Source organism: Carassius auratus, chromosome 3, assembly GCF_003368295.1.
Source record: "Carassius auratus strain Wakin chromosome 3, ASM336829v1, whole genome shotgun sequence".
Classification (NCBI taxonomy): domain Eukaryota; kingdom Metazoa; phylum Chordata; class Actinopteri; order Cypriniformes; family Cyprinidae; genus Carassius; species Carassius auratus.
In genome coordinates, this window is record NC_039245.1 from 20,258,343 (window position 1) to 20,270,257 (window position 11,915).

The 11,915-nt window shown below is 37.2% G+C and overlaps 1 pseudogene; it reads left to right on the forward strand.

Moving 5' to 3' along the window:
- Positions 1-149: 149 nt before the first annotated feature.
- Positions 150-11,458, forward strand: LOC113054351 (caspase recruitment domain-containing protein 11-like; annotated as a pseudogene).
- Positions 11,459-11,915: the final 457 nt, after the last annotated feature.

The window sequence follows — 11,915 nt, forward strand, 5'->3', positions numbered from 1 at the left end:
CTTACAGTCCGAAAAATACGATAAATGACCTACATGCATGCCTTAAAATGTTTTGCCTTCCACCGGCTTCCCATTTGAGATGAGCTTCTGCTATAAATCCCCTTTCAGATTCGTACAGTATTGCACTGTGATGCTACTATGGTACACTAATGGTATACTATGGTACACTAATACCATGGTATCAGATGGTGTTTACATGATTACGATAACACTATATATTCATGATATTTGCATGTATTCTAATGGTACTTTTTTGTGCAGTAGTGTTGAATTTGACTGTATTTTGTCCTTTTTCCTGTAGTGGAGGAGGGCCAGGAAGGCCTAATCCAGTTTTTTAATGAATGAAGTCATAAAGCTTCAGCAGCAGTCCAGGGCTAAAGAAGTGCAGCGGGTGGACTCATGACCAAATGCCGCACGCTAGAAGATGAGCACAAGAAGCTACGACTGGCCAACCAGGAGCTGCACACCTTCCAGGAACGCTTACAATAAGATGAAAGAAGAGCGTAATAACTTAGCGATGAACTTATAAGGTGAAAGATGAACAACTATCAGCTGGCTATGCGTTTTTGCCCAGCTCAGCGAGGAGAAGAATATGGCTGTGATGAGGAGCCGAGACCTTCAGCTAGAGGTTAGAGGGCTTCTGCATGCATTGCAGGACAATCCAAGTCCTTCTATATTTGCTGCTAACAGTGATGGGTCACTTGTATTTACACAAATGATTTGACTACGTGGGATACAAATGTTGACTGCTGTCTCTCCATTTCCTCTAGATTGACCAGCTAAAGCACAAGTTGAACAAGGTGGAGGAGGAGTGCAAAATGGAGAGGAGGCAGTCTCTGAAATTGAAGAATGACATTGAGAACCGACCTCGGAAAGAGCAGATATTTGAGCTGGAGAGAGAGAATGAGGTCTTGAAGATCAAACTCCAGGAGTTGCAGTCCATCATACAGGTGAAGATGCTTTTTGCATAACAGTAAAAGCAGACAGTGAAAAGCAAACAGTTGGGAAAGGTTGCTCAAAGTCAGAGATTTCAGAGTTGTTTTGTATGCTTGTTTTGTTTCTTTTTATGCATAGCCCGGGCCTCTACCTGATTCAGACAAGGCCATCTTGGATATACTGGAGCATGACCGAACAGGAGGCTCTAGAGGATCGTCAGGAGCTAGTCAACAGACTCTATAACCTGCATGAAGAGGTCCGACAGGCCGAGGAGCTCCGGGACAAGGTCAGGACCAGCCTTATACCTTCAACAATCATTTAGCCTTTAGCTCCTTTCCAAACAGTGTATAGCACCTACAAATGTTGGGTTAAAAACATCAATTTTTTATTACTAATGGAACTAATTGTTGCTTTGAAAAAAAACAACAAAAAAAAACTCACGATTCTTTTTTTTCTTAAATGGTCTAATATCAAGATTAAATATATTACAGCTCTAAGTTTGGTGTTAGTAAGCCTTTTTTGTTTGTTTTACTTAACTAAATAAAGAAAAAGAAAATATCTAAAAAAATAAATTCATAAAACTGTCATCAAACATCCTGAAGAAGAAAAAAAAACATGGTTTCCACAAAAAATATTAAACGGCACAATTCTTTTCAACAATTATAACAACAAGAAATGTTTCTTGAGCAGCAAACCAGCACATAAAATGATTTCTGTAATATTATGTGATGCTGAAGACTGAGTAAAGATGCTGAAAAGTCAGCTTTGTTATAGGAATAAATGACATTTTAACATATATTTAAATAGAAATCAGTTATTTAAAATGTCAATATTCACAATGTTGCTATATACATGCAGACTTGTTGAGCAAAATACACTTATTTTATTTCAAGAACATTAAAAAAAATCTTACCCAAACTTTTGAACTGTAGTGTTTCTGATAGTATCTTCTTCTTAATAAGTCTTTTTTTTTTTGTCTTTGTGTTTTAAACTATCCTGTCCTGTTCTTGCTATGAAAATAGCCTTTGGTGTTGAAATGACACTAAAAAAGAGGAACAATTTAGCATTTAAAGAAATCATGAAGGTAGGCCTTATTCATGTGCAAGCTAGATGCATTGCAACAAGTTATTAACTTATCTGCAAGTAATGCAATACATTTTGCCAAAATGAGTCATCTTAGATGGCAGCATAAGTTTGCTGCCTGTTGTTTGAAACAGTCTGCTATAAGTGCACTGACTGTAAAGTGCACGAAAAGGCTATATAAGTAGATCGATCACTTTTGGCAGAGACCTTAAGTGTCAGGTCATATTTGTCAATTTTGATCACATTTTCAATGTTCAAATGTCCTCATAATAAACATGCCAAATGTAATATTACATTGGCCTCATGGGGACTAAGTGTATTTAATATGGTCTCAGCATGAGGGTTTTTAGTTGACAGCTAGAAATAATGAAGTGTAGGCAAAGGTTTTTTTTCTCTTGTCACACTTGAACGAGAGGTGACAGAGGCTGATGAGGGACTGGCTGCTCTAAGTGGTCCCTTCTGCAATGTGCTGCGGCTCTAATTAGAAGCGCATCTGAAGTGACGTGTGAAAAGTGTCAGAATTCAGGCTAAGACAGGAAGGAGGGGGGGAGGGGTGGCGGCAGTGACTTCTTATCACATTCAGCCCTCTTTCGGAGCTTGCAACAAATGTGCATTTTAGAGTGTTGACGGCCTACTTCAGCCGCAAAAGAATAAAAGAACATTTTAGTTTAGTCTTGTATAGCTTACTAGTATCTCTCTTAACACTTCAAGAAAGTTTAATATGTGCGGAATGCTTGTCAAAGCCAGACATCCCACATTCCCAAATATATGTTTAGTGTTTGTTTGTTTAATGACATGGAAAGTAATCCTTGTTTTTGAAAGTGTTGGGGTGCTATGGAAATTTCTGCTTCAACAAAATGAAAATGAATGCTTTAGCAGAGCATTTTCTTTGTAAATGATGAAGCTTTGTCTCTTCGACATGCCGTCAGCAAGGTTTGAGTCACATGAAACCGTTAAGTGTGGAATGAGGGGTTGGTATTAATAAAGTGCTGAAAAAAAAAAAACTACAAACTGTTGCTTTTAAATCTTTTGACAGTAAGGGTTTTTCTCAGGGTCTTGTGATCCAGTTTGAGTTGTGCTATTTTGCTCTTTATTCTGTTGATGGGTTTAACGTTAATCTTCTGATGCACAGTATCTGGAAGAGAAGGAGGACCTTGAATTGAAGTGCTCCACTCTGGTGAAGGACTGCGAAATGTACAAGAACCGCATGAATACGGTCATGGTGCAGCTGGAAGAGCTGGAACGTGAGCGGGACCAGGTGAGTACTAATGTTCCTACTGATGGCTTTGGATTAGTTCATTTCCTGTTTCTTTAAAGGGGCTGTCGGTATAGTATAGTCTTTCTCGGTCCCACAGGCTTTCAAGTCAAGAGATGATGCACAACACCTCGTGTCTCAATGTCTGATTGACAAAGACAAGTACCGCAAGCAAATCCGGGAGCTGGAAGAGAAGAGCGATGAGCTTCAAATAGAAATCGTACGCAAAGAAGCCAAGATAGTCAACCTAGAGTGCAAACTGAGACGGATGGCCAAAGAAAATGGTTTGGATCAGGTGAGAAATTATCTGTGTGATTGAAAAGTTGAGTGTTTTTCCTCTTTTAAATTAGGTAATATATATGCAGTTTATAACAGTTTATCACCATATCAGTTATAGGCTGGTTGGGCTGGCACCATTGGGGATTTTTCTTTATTTTATCATGGTGTTTTTTCCCTCAGAGTCTGCCACGGGACATTACTCCACTAATTATAGCTCAGCACTTCGGGCAACCTGAAGGAAATACAGGAGGACCTTCAGAGGACTCTGGAGAAGACACTGTTGATGATCAAGAGCATAAGCTTCAACGCAGATGTAACCTTAAGGGCAGAGTGAGTACAAACTTGAAGCTGTTTTCTTTTTTTTATCTCTCATTGTGTATTATTGTTCAAGAATATCTCTGTCATTCTCAATTATTAGATCAATCGACCAAAATCTCCAGCTGCTGGACCCAAAAGTCCTCTATTCCAAGGTAGAATGTTTATTTAAAGATGGTGCTCGGTGCCAACTTGCAGTTAAAACGTAGTTATTGTGTGGTAATGTTCACCGAATGTGTGCAAAAAGAATTTCCTGTGAGCTTGGTTTCCTTTCTTTTCATCTCTCATTATATAGCCATGCCTTTCAGCAATGGAGATCTGTTAGAACCTGCTGCCACTGACAACACAGGTCTACACAGTGCTAGTGCAGTGATTTCTCCTGCAGACATCTGCTGTAAAAATGTAGGCTTTAATGCATTATCATCTGATTTGTCTATTTCTCCAAGTTGCTTTAATTTGAAGGCAAATGGTGTGTATGTGCTTGTGTCTCTTCAGCTGCGGTGCCGTAATGACAGTATCATGTCCACCGTGCCGGAGCCTCCAGACCAGAACTCCATTGTCAGGAGAATCAAGGAGAACTCAAACTCTCAATACAAATTGTAATTAAAATCAGAGCTGCCATAGACAGTGATAAAAGAAAACGAGTAGACTCTCCATTAGAATTTCTTGCCATTAGTCTTAGATGCAGACTTGGAAGAAATCAATAAAATAAACACTAACAATAATAATGTAAACTACATAGTATAATATTAATATTAGTTTACCTTACATTCAGTACACCTTCAATAAAAAAATGTGTTTGTACCTAAGGGTTTATATATTATTTTTAGTGTAAAACAACAGTAATTGTTAAGAGTTTTGTGTCTGGTTTGTATAACACAAACTGTGGTATTTGCTTTTTAAAATAGTAGCCTAATTATTTTGAAACTGGTGTACTTGTAACAAAAAGTTAAATGGATATTGTTACATATTTATTGATTATTTAGAATGCATTTCCACAAAAACACCAGTTGTTAGCTATAGTAAAGTCTTAGTAAATTGTTGCTGGCATTTTAGAGTCAAATTGACTGTGCTGTATCTCTCTTTCAGTATTCTCCCTTCAGAATCTGTAGATACTGACAGTGGAGGACAATGCTGATATGGGTATGAACATGCATAAATCATTTATTCTGCCCACTCACCGCTGAATCAAACCCTTAAGTCTTTGTAAAATTGTCTCTTTCTTTACTATAGATGACCATGACTTAGACATGTCCTCCTACGGGCCTTCATCCATCCATTCATCTTCATCTTCCCACCAGTCTGAGTCAATGGACTCGTATGATCTGGAACAAGTCAACAACATCTTCAGGAAATTCTCTTTGGAGAGGTATTTTGTTTTTTGTTTTATTTAAAATCCAAACTTGAGGGAAAAAAGTCAGTCTTTGTCATCTCAATTCATCCCTCACTGTGTACTTCTGTATTATCGCCCCTCTTTGATCTGTGCATGTGTCCGTTTTCATTCCAGACCGTTTCGTCCTTCACTGACCTCAGGCCCTCCGCAAAACCCAATGCGGCCAGTTCAGAGCCTTTTTACTCTCTGGAGAAAACCTTCTGTCGGACGTCACTCTGATTGGTGGAAATGATAGTGGCATCTTGTGTCCTCTGTCCAGTCTGGTTCTGATACAGAACGGGCCGGAGTTAAAGTTGGACATCATCTTCTACTGGTGGGATTGAACCCCTGCATATGTTCCACAATGTGTATATATACAAATAATAATAAAATAAATAAAAAAAACAGTTGTTAGTAGTTATAATCTTTTCCCATGTGGCTTCATTTATCCCTAAGTTGGAAGGCAGTGTTCGTGGAGAAGCTCAGAGTGTGGCTTTGGACACCTGCACCAAAGAGGAAGCTCACTGGACCCTGCAGAGATGCACCGGACAAGTGCATCTCCATTACAAGTCCAACTATGATGGTGAGTCCAGACGTCTCTTAAAAGGAAGATGCTTTCTTCAAAAAATCAATGTGCACAGGGGAGGTTAAAAGGTACTCTTGTTCAAAAAGTCCTACGCCACTCTGGAAGGAACCTTATAACATGTTCAGACTAGGTTTGCTGTGACGGAGTTAACATTGTTATCCAGCAACAGTGGATACTTCAGTTTTTTTTATAGTAATATAAATAATTTTATTCTGTTAGATAATAGACAATACAATAAAAGATTAAGATTTAGTTCCTAAATGAAATGCAAAGGTGCTTATTTGGCAATATTTTGGATTTTGAAAAGGCTGTTGACTTTTACCATTTATCTGAGGTGATTTTGTATTTATTTTTTTATTTTATTTTTTTACATTTGTTTCTTATTTCTATGATTCCACGGTGTTTGCTGATTTTTACTGTATTTAAAATGTTGTTTAAATATTTTATTGTCATTTATTTATTTAATTTTACATCAAGGTTTTATTTATTTGTTTTTATACATTTAACCTTGTGTGTAAGTTATTTATTTTATATTAAGCTTATAGCATGTTGTATTTTTATTTGGTTTGTTAACAAAAGTCCAATTTTACCTTAGTGGGTTATTGTTGTTCCATTTTGTTGTTTTCCATTCAAGTAGTTGATGCCAAATTGACACTAATTTGAAAGTTAATGTAAAATGCGCACATGCTTTTATAAACTATTTGAAAGTGAAGGAAAACAAGGCAAAAAGGGAAAACCCCAAGGAACCCCACCCCCTGGTGATAGTGGTATTATGGGTGTAGTCACACGTCGATTAACCAGTGTGGGAATATTTCCTCACCGTCACAACCCTAAATAGGACTGTACAGAAAAGACAGGGCTTTGATCTATAGTCTTTTTGTCTGCTTCTCTTTCTATCACACACCATCGTATTACATACACTACTTTTCTTGTTTCCAGGCTACAGGCGGCTGCTGAAGGACATTGAAGATGGCACAGTGGTATCCGGAGACTCTTTCTACATCCGTCTCAATCTGAACATCTCCAGCCAGTTGGACAGCTGCTCACTGAACGTACGATGTGACGAGGTTCTCCATGTTATGGACACCATGCACCAGGGCAAATGCGAGTGGCTGTGTGCCCGAGTGGACCCTTTCACCAACAAGGACACGGAGAGAGGCACCATACCGAGCTACTCCAGGTGAGTGACCATTATAGTGTCGGTTTCAAAACGAGTGTGAACACTGGTCTATTGCCTGATGCAGATTGTCTGTCGTGGTGTGTAGGTGAGTGTGTGGGTGTGCATTTTATATCTTTTGACTGTGACGAGAAGCTGTAAAGTGAATTTGGTTGTCACTTCCTCCCCAGAGCCCAGCAGCTCCTCTTGGTGAAGATTCAGAAGCTGATGTGTCGAGGAGGTCGAGAGGAAGTCGACACACTGCAGAGACTCCGGGTCAGTTGCTTCTGGATTATTGGAAAAACGCGGCCCCTTTTGGCTTTCATATTTGTTGATGAGTCAGAACCAATGAGACAAAATTTGAATCTCAATAAAAGTGAATGCCATTTGTTCTGCACCTTTAAGATGTATTAATGCAAATGACCTCTGTTATAATTGGCTACAGTAGTTCATGCTGTTGTTCATCAGGGTTCTTGAATACAGTCTAGGTGTTATTTGTATGGACATATATCAGATAAATCATATTCATGATGTCATGCCATAGTCAGTGGTTTATGGAATGTCACATTTTTCATAAATTATCTTCCTCTGTCTTCCCTTCTAATGAATTCTCTTGCTTCTGTTTGTGCCCACAGAACACTTTACAACCTGAGGAGCCCACACCATCTCAAGACCCCAAGTCTAGTCCACGTCTGTCCAGAGCCAGTGTCTTCATCTTTCAGTTATTACAGGTAAAAGGTCCTCTTGAGTTTGCTCACTCTGCCATAGTGCTGAGGTCTTACTGCAGATAGGAAAGAGCTAAGTCTTGCTGAGATTAAAAGAGATCTTGGTGTCAGTTTGTCAGCAGGGTGGATAACAAGTACAAGAGGATGAACAGCAATGAGCGTGTCCGCATTGTCAATGGAGGAAACCATCAACAGTTTCCAGACCAGGTTTTGAAACACTAAGGCCTGAGGGTAAGACTGCCCACCCTCATCTTTACTTGTTTTTTTCGAAGTTCGAAGGAATCTTTCCAGTGGATGCCATGTAGCCAGGCTTTGTACGGTCATGAAAATGAAACCTTTTACATATATGTATTTATTTATTTTTTAGTTATGCTCTAAACTAATTAGCCTTTTTGAGCACAATCCCAAACAATTATTTTCTAAATTGGTTAAAAGGAATGAAAAACCAATGCTTTCTTATTCACAGAACAACCATTTCTAGTGTGTTTATGCTGAATGACAGTAAACTGCTTTTAAAGCTGACCCGTGAAGTGTTTTTGTTTTTTCAGAGGCGTCTGACCCAGAGAGCGACTTAAACAAGAGCTTGAATCTGATCCCATACAGTCTAGTGACCCCACAGCAATGTCAGCGCAAAAGACCCGTCCTCTTCACCCCCAACATCCTCGCCAAGACCATCGTCCAGAAGTTCCTTAATCTTGGAGGTGCTATGGAGTTTAATATATGCAAACCAGGTAAAAAGTTGGTGGAGGACGGTTGTCCTAATTATAGCAGCACACTGTAGTGATGATATATAAAGTTATTGTTCTGTAAACAGAAAAGAAAAACAGTAGCTTGCATTATTAACTACAGGTCGCATACTGTATATATAACTATAGGCTTTTATTTTAATTTGTTCCATGACTTGAACTCTTATGTCACAGGCAACAACCCACTCAGTCTATGTTTAGCACAAGCTTTTGAATGCATGTAAGAAACCTCAGATAAATCTGTTGCAGTTATTAGTGTTGAGTGGGTTGTCAGTAAGGCTGGGGATAGAGATCAATAATAAAACTATTAATGCAAAGAACACACTGAAACAAAAAGTTACCTAAGAACAATACAGTTTTCTGTAGAATACAGTGGTGTAATGGCATTGTTTGATATTATTTTAAAAACTCATCAGAAGGCATAATTTATTGGTAAACCCAACATTTAAGAACTGACAACTGATCAAGTAAAAAAAGGATAAATAATGCTTAAAAATCATTTTAACCAATTATTGGACTATCTTTTACCATCTTTAAAAAACAATAATCAATAGGATTAATCAAATCAAAACCACAATGTATCAAATATTTACAATGCACTCCCTATATGCAAGCGAAATATTCCTTGACATGCCTGTTTACAAGAACTATAAATTCATTGTCTTTTCAGACATTGTGACAAAAGACGAATTCCTCATGAAACAGAAGATAGAGCCCATCATTTATTCCAAAGAAAAGCAGGCCTGCACATATGAATGCATCACCCCAGAAAACATCGAAGCAGTTGCCTTCAAGGTAAAGTAACAAATGTTCGTTTCAGAAGAATTTAATAATAGCTAAATTATGTTTTCGTTTTTATGTGCTGTCATTTCTTCTGTTTACTCAAGAAGCTCGTCGGATATTTATGTTTTCGCTGTTTTGCAAAGCAGTATAATTTTGAAGCGCTTGCTCCTTTCCTAAAGACACCAATGGGATTGTCACAAAAAAACAAAGCTCAACTTCTTAACTAGTTAAAGGGATACTCCACCCAAAAATGAAAATTGTCATCTCACTTACCCTCATGCCATTCCAAATCTGTAAAAGCTTTGTTTGTCTTCTGAATACAATTTAAGTTATATATATATATATATATATATATATATATATATATATATATATATATATATATATACATACATACATACATACATACATACATACACACACACATATATATATATATATATATATATATATATATATATATATTTATATATATACATACATACACACACATATATATATATATATATATATATATATATATATTTTGTAGGAGACCAGCCAGATCCTCCTGATGTCTGCAGATGCTAAAGATGGTTTATCAGATGGTTAGATGAGAGGCAGCATATTGTTTTTCACTTGCTAATGTGTCAGGAGATGAGTCTATTTTTCCACTTCAAATCTCACTTGTTTGAGAGGTGTGCCAAAAACAGGACAAAAAAAAGAGAACTGACACCTCACAATTCTCTCTTCAGTTCTCAGTTCTCTTTTCTGCTTTATATGATCCATATTTACAAAATTGTTTATTTTCATGTATAACTGTTGCTTTTTGATCATAGTAAATAGGACGAAACATAAAAAGTGTATTTTAAGGGAAAATAAATGTGTTTTTTAATGTTTTTTTTTTTTTTTTAGAATAAGCACTGTCTTTTGGAAGCTGATCTGAGCTGTGTGAAAGACTTGTTGAGGAGAGAGATATATCCCATCGTGATCTTCATCAAAATCTGTGAAAGGAACATCAAAAAACTGAGGTAAGAACTCTTCCAAGGTCTTCGTTGCACTCTTTAATGAGTGTCATATTCATTATTTAGTTCTAGTTTGAAGAAGGTCAACGGTTCCTCAGATCATTTAGTAATGGTTTCTGTTGTTTCTTCGAGCAGAAGACTCCCTCTGAAGGTGGACTCTGAGGAGGAGTTCTTGAAGATGTGTCGCTCCAAGGAGAAGGAGCTGGAGACGCTGCCGTGCTTGTACACTGGTGTGGAGCCTGACTGTTGGGGAGGGGTGGAGGATCTCGTCAAGGTCATCAAGGACAAGATTTTTGAGGAGCAGAAGAAGACCGTCTGGGTGGAGCAGGACCTGCTGTGACCCGATCACGGGAGCAACGTCTTATGGTGCACCAAAACTCTGTTTCCAGCTAGGGTGGAATGTATGCATGCAGCACAAGCGTGTGAACAGGAAGTGACTCCGTCTAAGGCGTCAAAGGTGAGGTGTGTTTCTCTCTGCTGTCAAAAAAAATGAAATGCAAACACGTGAAAGGGGGAATGTTACCATGTGAAGCTCCTGAGGTTCACTTGGTAAGCAGTGGAAATGTTCTCATGCCCGAGCTTCTTATCTATTGTCAATAAAATATTATCCTTCCCAGAATCCACCTGTAATATTTAATATAGCGCTGACCACTGAATTTTGCTTCAGTTGTGTTCTGGTTGATTTGTGCATAACTGTAAATGGAATCTGATTCCAACATTAATGCAGTATACAGTATGTATGTTTATCTTTTATAAGCAAATTACATGAATTAATATTTGTGACGTCTATATTTATTTTAATATAAGCCCACATTTGTAATATGTTTGTAAAGGTTCGTCTTTGTGCAGATGACACACACGTGCTTAATTCTGTGTCCATTTCAGCTGCTACCTAAATACTTGCCAAGGTTTTACTGCATCTCTAGTATTCATACTGTATTTCAAAGGCATTATCTGTATTTACATGTCAAGCTACTGACTGTAATTTGCAACCGTTTTATTTTTATGTTGGCATTATTTTGGAGTTTGTTTAAGCTGTCATTGATTGATGTCCTGAAGTGGGATCTTCTCTTCTCTATCTGTCTCTAGATGTTATCACAGTGAAAGCTGTTTCTGGGGTTTACTTCATGTAATGTTCCATTCTTTAAAGATGACTTACTGCTTGCCATTTAGAAATATCATGATTTATGGGTATCTTACAAATAATACAAACATTAATATATATATATATATATATATATATATATATATATATATATATATATATATATATATATATATATATATATATATATATATATATATATATATTTAAGGTTAAATGTATGGGAATGTATAAGGGAAAATTTTAGGCTTTAAAAAATATATATATATTCATGCGCTCTGTATTGTCACAAATTGAATGTGTGTGCATATAATGAAAAGGGGTTTTTAAGCATAATTTTCTGTCTAGCTTCTGTTCTCTTGAACTTTTTCTTGTTTTATTTTTACATAAATATATATTTGACGCTGAATGACGATGGAACATTATTTCACAAAATTTAAAATGTGAAAAAGTAGATACTTTTCTTGCATTTAATATGCTTTCCGTGTACATGACTTCGCTTTTGTCAATTTAATTTGGTGCTGACACCAAAATGGGATATCTTGTCTTCGACCCATACAGTAAAAATAT